The following is a 7,733-nucleotide window of genomic DNA, read 5'->3' on the forward strand; positions in this document are numbered from 1 at the left end:
TCAGAAAGTGAACCACCTGCTGACGGCATCTGGATATATTTTGAATGTGGCATCTGGCACGCATTTTTGAGCATCTGTGAATGCTAACTTTGTAAATCCTGGCTTGGGTATCGAGTCATTCTTTTGTTTTGAGTCTGTCTTGTTGTAGCGAGTCAGTCCCCTTTGTATAGAATACCAGATGATTCTGGGGCTGTCGTCCCGAACATCGTTTTGTCTTGTAATTACCTGTTTTTGTTTTGAGTCTGTTTCTGCCGAGGGGCCAGTTATACCAACAAATCTGAATGAAACAGCTGTTGCTATCTCACTTTCATGCTTGCTTTCAGTTTGAGTGCCAGAGAATTTGATCGGGCTGACAGTACATCTCGCCTGCTCTCCTGTGCGCCAAGTTCATTACACTAACCTAAGTTTTTCAAAAAACCTCTTTCGAGCACTGCGGTGATAAAAACGAAGAGGAAGGAATTCCTCGGGTTTTGCAAAATTTTGATCATTTTGAGAAAAAGAGAGGCGTGCTAAGCCCTTAATGAATGAAATCATGCTTGTCGGCGTGAGTACTGAGAAGGATCCTAGCTTGATCCAGATTGGTTCCACACTATCTTCGGCTCGAGCGATTTGTCGTTTTCTTAAAAACTTTCAAAAACAAATGTTTTGCACGGCTCTGTGAGGACCTGTGTGGGATCGCTCTTGAGATTGTGCAGCCTAGGATCGCTCTCAGTCTCAAGATTCGACCTGTTGTCTTGAACCTCGAACTCATTCGGAACATTCAACAGTCAACTGTCAGAGAAGGTCTATATGGCCAAATCAGAAACAGCCCTCGAACAAGAGGCAACAAAGCCGAATCAAAAGAGTAGATCTCACCTGAAAGAGCTCGTGGAGCAGACTTGACGGAGTCTCCTACAAATCATTGCAATAGCCGTCCTCCTAAACACAGAGAGGCTTCAACTTCAAAAACCATTTGGCATGGACTTGTTACACTTTTACCCTTTGAGAGGCTCGCTAGGCCGAAAACCCGGAAGGGCGACCCAGGTAAAAGTTAGAGCAAGAGAAAAATACAAAAAAGAAGCAAAAAAAGAAAAGAAAAGAAAAAATGCTGAAAAGAAAAGAAAAAGAAATGAACAAAAGAAAATGAATAAAAAGAAGCTCGCAAGGTCGAAAACCCGCATCGGGCGCCTTGGCAAAAGTTAGAGCCTGAAAAGTGAAGGTTAAAATACCCTAGTGTACCTTAACCAGAACTACGTGAGGCTTGATTCCCATGTTTGGGATACGTAGGCAACTTCATCATGAAGTCCAGCCCCCAACGCTTTCATAGCGTCTCGGTCCATACAATGGTTTCGATTTCATCCCAAAAGTCTAGCCGCCAATGCCTCCAAGGTGACTGTGTCCATATATTTGTTATGACCGTCTTCGTCATCTCTGTGTCCAAGAGCTCGACCACCGCCAATGAAGACTGTTTGCGGACTGCTGCGGCACCACCCAAACAAGGGGCAACTTTTCGTTGCCACGAGCCGTCGCGAGACGCCATTCAAACCAGGGGCAACTGTCCATTGCCATCCACCCCCCCTTCAAGCCAGGGGCAATTTTCCATTGCCTCCAATCCGAGGTTACGCATCTCAAATAGTAAGTTCCATGCTTGTTGAGCATTGACTGTTTGTAAAATAGTTTTTGAAAATTTTTACTGAGGTTGACTATTTTCTCGAAAACTATTCCATTTTCCAAAACTGGACCATTTTCTTGGACCCAAAAAGGAAAATTTTCAGTGCTTACAGCCTGACTTGCATGATTTTCAAATCAAAAATCGAACAAGTACGTTAATCCGACTCTCATTTTGATCAAAATTGTTTTAGTAGAAAGCAAAAACAAAGAATGGTTAAAATGATGAACTAGGGGCGCAGTTGAGCCAGGCGTTTTGTCTTTCCCCCGTCGTCAACATACTTGCCAGAAGAACACTCTACCCGCCAGAAGAAATAGCTGTGAGCTAATGGCATTGGGCATGAACCCGCAACTTCCTATTCATTCATTAATCACCTCGGGGAGGGACGAAAAATGAGAGAATAAAGAATAGAGAGGTGTAAGTTGAGAGAAAAAGCGAGTCAAAGGGTTTTGAGAGAAAAACCGAGCTTAAGTGCCAGAGTGATGTGAGAATCACAAATGAGAAAAGGGTGGGAAACAAAACCCAGAGAAACTGGCTCCTCGTGATCTGAGGTCCCCCGTTTTCGTTGACGCGTCTGTGTATCTTGTCTTTTTGATTTGTCGGCCTCAACCTGTGTTTTAGGTCTTTTCCGAGCGTGTCTCGTTGTGTTTAGGTCGTGCACCCTTTTGTTTGAGTCCTCCCCGCTGTGTCCAGTCGTAAGCTCGATACCCCGGTTTGAAAAACCCTTATTCGGTTTCAAAAATCGTTTATACTCAGAATGCTATCAGAATGCTGTGCCATTCTCTATATTTGAGCGTACTTCAACTCTAATCGGTTCCATCTTTGAGCTCCGTCTTGTCAGATTGGGCCGTTCGCTCAGGATTCGCTGTGTGCAGAATGAACCGAATACTGTGTTATGGGTTGTATGCAGATTAATCCCCAACAGAGTAAGGGCTGTGTGTCTAGAATCAGGCAGTGGGTTGCTTGGGTTTATTTTGGCTGTTGGCTGTTCAGTTATCTGATTATTACCGTGCAAGTGCTCAATTTTCAGACAACAGATCAATTCCATTTACATTGAGGTGTAACATGGTGCGATGCAATACATAAGATATGTAAATATAACACTTTTTAAGCAAAAAAAGTTTGTTCATTTTATAATCTTTTCTTAAGTACAAAGTTTTGAGGAAAACAAAAATCTGCCTGCGGCAGTACAAGGTAATCTAACTACCAACAAAAAGGAAAAGTACACAAAAAAGAAGAAAAACAACAAAATCTGTATCCGTGTCCAGCGACTCCGAGGGCATTCGGTCCGTCCTAGTCCTCTTCCTGGACGAAGGTCCAGGAGCATCATCAGCATCGTCGTCAGAGCCCGAGCTAGTGCCGCCTCCGGTCTCCTCCTCCGATGACTCCGCCTCCGACTCTGCCTCCGCCTCCGACTCGTCATCCACATCATCGTCATCATCAGGAACGGGAGCCCGTGAACTACTCCCAACACGAGTGTGCCCCGCCTTGGTGCGGGGGAATACTCTGCCCTCCTCATCTCTCCCTCGGGCGGGGACAGAAGGTCCAGCTGGAGCACCTCCTACCACGGGGATCTGGAAGGAAGGCTGAAAAAGTACACAAAAGGCAAATGCATCAGTATACTGTGAATGCCGTGAGCAGTTTATCAGTGCAGAATGCAGTGTATGAGTACAGTGTGTGAATGCCGTGAGCAGTTTATCAGGGCAGAATGCAGTGTATGAGTACAGTGTGTGAATGCTGTGGACAGTCTATCAGTGCAGAATGCAGTGTATGAGTACAGTGTGTGAATGCCGTGAGCAGTTTATCAGTGCAGAATGCAATGTATGAGTACAGTGTGTGAATGTCGTGGGCAGTTTATCATTGCAGAGTACAGTGTATAAATGCAGTGCATGCAGTGTATCAGACACTGTGAGATCAGTGTATCAGGTGTTGTGCCGTGCATCAGATTACGTGAATCAGCTTGTGAATGATTTGAGGCCGTGATCAGAAGAACATACCGGAATGCTGTAGAGGGCCAGGAGATCAAAGGTCCGCTGTAGCATCCCCATCATGGAGGCATTCATCTCCAATGACTGATGGGTGTACTCAGAAGAAGCCTGCAAAAATATCAGATGCATCAATATTCTGTGGAATATCAAATAAACTGAAATGAAATGACTGTACAAAAATGCAGTAATACATACCGGAGGCAAGTCGGGGACACTGACAAACTCGTGATCAGCTGGCGGAGGGGCGAAGGGGATCTGATAGGTCGCCCCACCCTGCCCTCGGAAAGTCAATGAAGTAGGCAGAGCAGGCCAACCGGTCCCCCGTCCCCCCTGAACTCCGCCCTTGCCACAGACTCGGGCCCTCCTCGAAGCTCTTGCTCCAGCTCCAGCTCCCGCTCCCATCCTAGCCACTGGCGCCACGGGCCTAGCTCCCTCAACCCGATGGCCGCCGCTTAGAGACCACATAAGGTACGTCTGCACGTACTCTCGGTAGTCGCCGATGCCTCTGAAGCGAGTCGCCTCCCAACCGATGGTATAATCGGCCATCTGTTCCGTAGTGAGCCTCTCGGTCTCCCTCATATCCTCGGGAGGGTGAACCGGGACTATCTGCTCCGGTAACCCTAGGGTCTGGCGTAAGAAACGCTCACCCAGGTACCAAGCCTGACAGACCGGGCCCTCCAGCAAGATCCGGAAACGCGAGGTCTCATCGGCACTAGTAAACCGATCCCGCGTCATCGCTGGCAAAGGAGCCCAAGGCTGCCAGGTGATCTGAAAATGCAATACAGTTTGTTATCTACTGTTATTGAAATGTGCAGTGGAAAGGCGAAGCTTAAATGAACTGCAAGTAAAACATACCTCTGCGGGGGTGATGGTGTCGAAGAAGCGGCGGAAGAAGCTGAAAGTCTCTCGCGGCCTCCGGGTGCATCTCCCGTCAAAGCGACGCGAAAAAGGGACGACCAGAGGGGTCTCCGTGACTAGCACCGGTGCAAGCCTAGGAAAGTAGGCATAAACCCACAGCTGCAAGGTAAATACCAGTGCGTTTATCAGATAAAGCAGAATATAGAGTAAAAGCAGAAATAGCGGGGCCGTGTGTTGTGCAGTGTATTGTGTACAGTGTGCAGTGTGAGCAGTGTACAGTCAGTGTAAAGCAGAGTGTATGTGTGTGCCGTGTGTACAATATACAGCAAGTATAAAGCAGACTACAGTGTGTGCAGTGTACAAAGTACAGAAAAGATAGAAAAGAAGAAATGAAAAGCGGAGAAGAAACGTACCTCCCAAACACGCCAATAGCCCCCAAGCAACTGTCCGCTGCCGCGGGAAGCTGAGCTCATATACCCATAGAGAGTGGCCAGAGCGACGCCACCCCCAGTCGTAACGCAAGATCCGCCTGACGTCCACAGTGCGCTGAGCAGGCAGAGAGGCACGGTGTTCGCCCGATCAGCGAAAATGGTCGTCCCGAACAAGAACATGAGGAAGCCGCGTGCGTATCTCTCCACGGCCTCCGGAGTCATCGGGGCTGCATCAACAAGGGTGGGTTGGACCTTGAACTGCACCTCGAACCAGGAATATTGGACGTAGCCAGGACGCGCCAAAGGCGGCAGCTCGCCGAGCAAGTAAATCTGAGCGGCCTCCCACTCATCCATATCAATATCGAAAGGGATCGGATCACCCCCTACCCCGATGCCTGTGAGCATCGAGAAATCGTAAAGGGTCATCGTCATGTCCCCTGCCGCGGAGAAATGGAATGAATCGGTGGTGTCCCACCACCTCTCCACCAGAGCGGCGAGGAGAGGTCTGCATGTAGTGAGCCTGGAGAGTCCTCTGCAGAATGCGCCGAAGCCCGCCTAGTCCATGATGCGACGGACCGCATCGGGAAGCTCGGCATACCAGTCCCGGGCGCCAGTATTCCCATGCCCACGGATGATATAGGAATCCCCCTGTAAACAGAAAACAACAATTGCAAGGCAACATTCAAAATGCAGTTCTAAGAAGCATATAGGTATGTAGCATGTGTGCAAGTTTAACAGATTTAAACAAATACCGGGTGCCGGTGTGCTTACAGTGAACTACAGCGTATTATGCGTCAGCGTGTTCGGGTGGTTCAGAGCAGATGTAGCATGTGTGCAAGTTTAATAGATTTAAACAAATACCGGGTGCCGGTGTGCTTACAGTGAACTACAGCGTATGATGCGTCAGCGTGTTCGGGTGGTTCAGAGCAGATGTAGCATGTGTGCAAGTTTAACAGATTTAAATAAATACCGGGTGCCGGTGTGCTTACAGTGAACTACAACGTATGATGCGTCAGCGTGTTCGGGTGGTTCAGAGCAGATGTAGCATGTGTGCAAGTTTAATAGATTTAAAGGAATACCGGGTGCCGGTGTGCTTACAGTGAATTGCAACGTGTGATGTGTCAACGTGTTCAGGTGGTTCAGTACAGTATAGCATGTGTGCGTGTTTTCAGACTCAAGCAAATACGGGGTACCAGTGTGTATGTAGTGAAATACAGTGTGCGCCGTGTGTTTGGGTGATTCAGGGCTAGTGCAGTGTGTGTGCAGGTGTCAGTCCTAAGCAGATATCAGTTGTACATATGTTTACAATCAACTACAGTATACAGGGAATCTGAGCTAAAGCAGTTAAAGAGCACAACTAGCTATGACAGTTTTGTATCCTACATTGCAGAAAGTAAAGCAGAGAAAAGAGAGTTACCTCGGAAGCGTCGAAGGACAGGTGGGAGGAAGGCTCACGCAGTAATAGCTCGGGTGGCACGTGCCTCTCGAAGCTCCGAAACTGGCGCAGTCCGTCAGGGGGCAGAACATGAATCGCCGGCCGGTAGGTCGCCGGGTCGAACGGGTGCTCGCTCAAAGGTAAGAGCTCGACCCCGGGATCCATCTCATGATCCGGGGGAGTCCCACCGCGTGGAATGTCATCCGCCATGTCAAGAATGATGAGAAAATAGCCGGAGGGAGGAAAACCGGGCTAGAATATGGAAAGTCAACCCCCGAGAAGGTCGAAAATGGCCGAAAAGGCCGGGATGCGAAAAGCGTACGAAAATCAAGAGGAAAGCGAGGGGAACAAACCCCAAAAAGGTGGGAAAGGCAAAAGAGGCACCGAAACAAAGATTTGTTCGGTTGAAAATGTCCGAAACGCGAAGAAAATCGGGAATCCGACGACGAAACGGGCGTAGAACGCGAAGAAACGGAGAAAAAAGGAGAGGAAAACACTCTAGAGAGAGAGGGTGTGGAATTTCGGCGGAGGAGGAAGTGAGAAATAGGGTTTAGAAACCTTATTTTAAAACACCCATGGTGAAATGTCGAATCTGCCCCGACTCAGGAACTTTTTGCCGGTCGGCAACATTTTGTGCCGACCGGCAGAATCTTGTGCCGATGAGATTATTTTGCAGCCGGTGGACAGCCGGTGGCTTCCCCTCCCAGCCGGTGGTGTTCCCACAGCCTTGTTTAGGCCATATGAGTAGTTTTTGGTCTTCATAGCTCAAGAAAGTGCAAGAAAGTGTATCTCCGACGCTCAACCGGCCTCCGTTTTGACCTCGGACCGCGTCTTCTGTGCGTAGCACTCCAACTCATACAATGTTGTATCCTTTGGTATCCTTTTTGCCTTTTACAAGATCCAAAAGTTACCCCGTGTGTGTTGCACGCGTTCATCGCATTATTTCAGTGCATTACATTGCGCTATCATGCGCCTCATAGTTGCATTGTTATGCACATACTACATGCGTTGTAACACGCACCCCTGGCATTGTCATGCACATCTCTCATGCATTGTCATTGCATTTTTATTACGAGCATTGTCATGTATTTCAATACATACGTCGCCTCGCGCATCGTTCACATTGTCGTGCATTCCCTTACCATGCATTGTTATGCATTCCGAAACACGTGCGTTGTTACGCATTTAAGTCCATTTGCATCATTTTGCATCTTATGAGGCATGCGTGTCTCATTTGCATCATTTTGCATCTTATGAGGCATGCGTGTCTCATTTGCATCATTTTGCATCTTATAAGGCATGCGTGTCTCATTTGCATCATTTTGCATCTTATGAGGCATGCGTGTCCCATTTGCATCATTTTGCATCTTATG

Source organism: Camellia sinensis, chromosome 7 (genome assembly GCF_055761805.1).
Source record: "Camellia sinensis isolate YWXY chromosome 7, ASM5576180v1, whole genome shotgun sequence".
Lineage (NCBI taxonomy): Eukaryota > Viridiplantae > Streptophyta > Magnoliopsida > Ericales > Theaceae > Camellia > Camellia sinensis.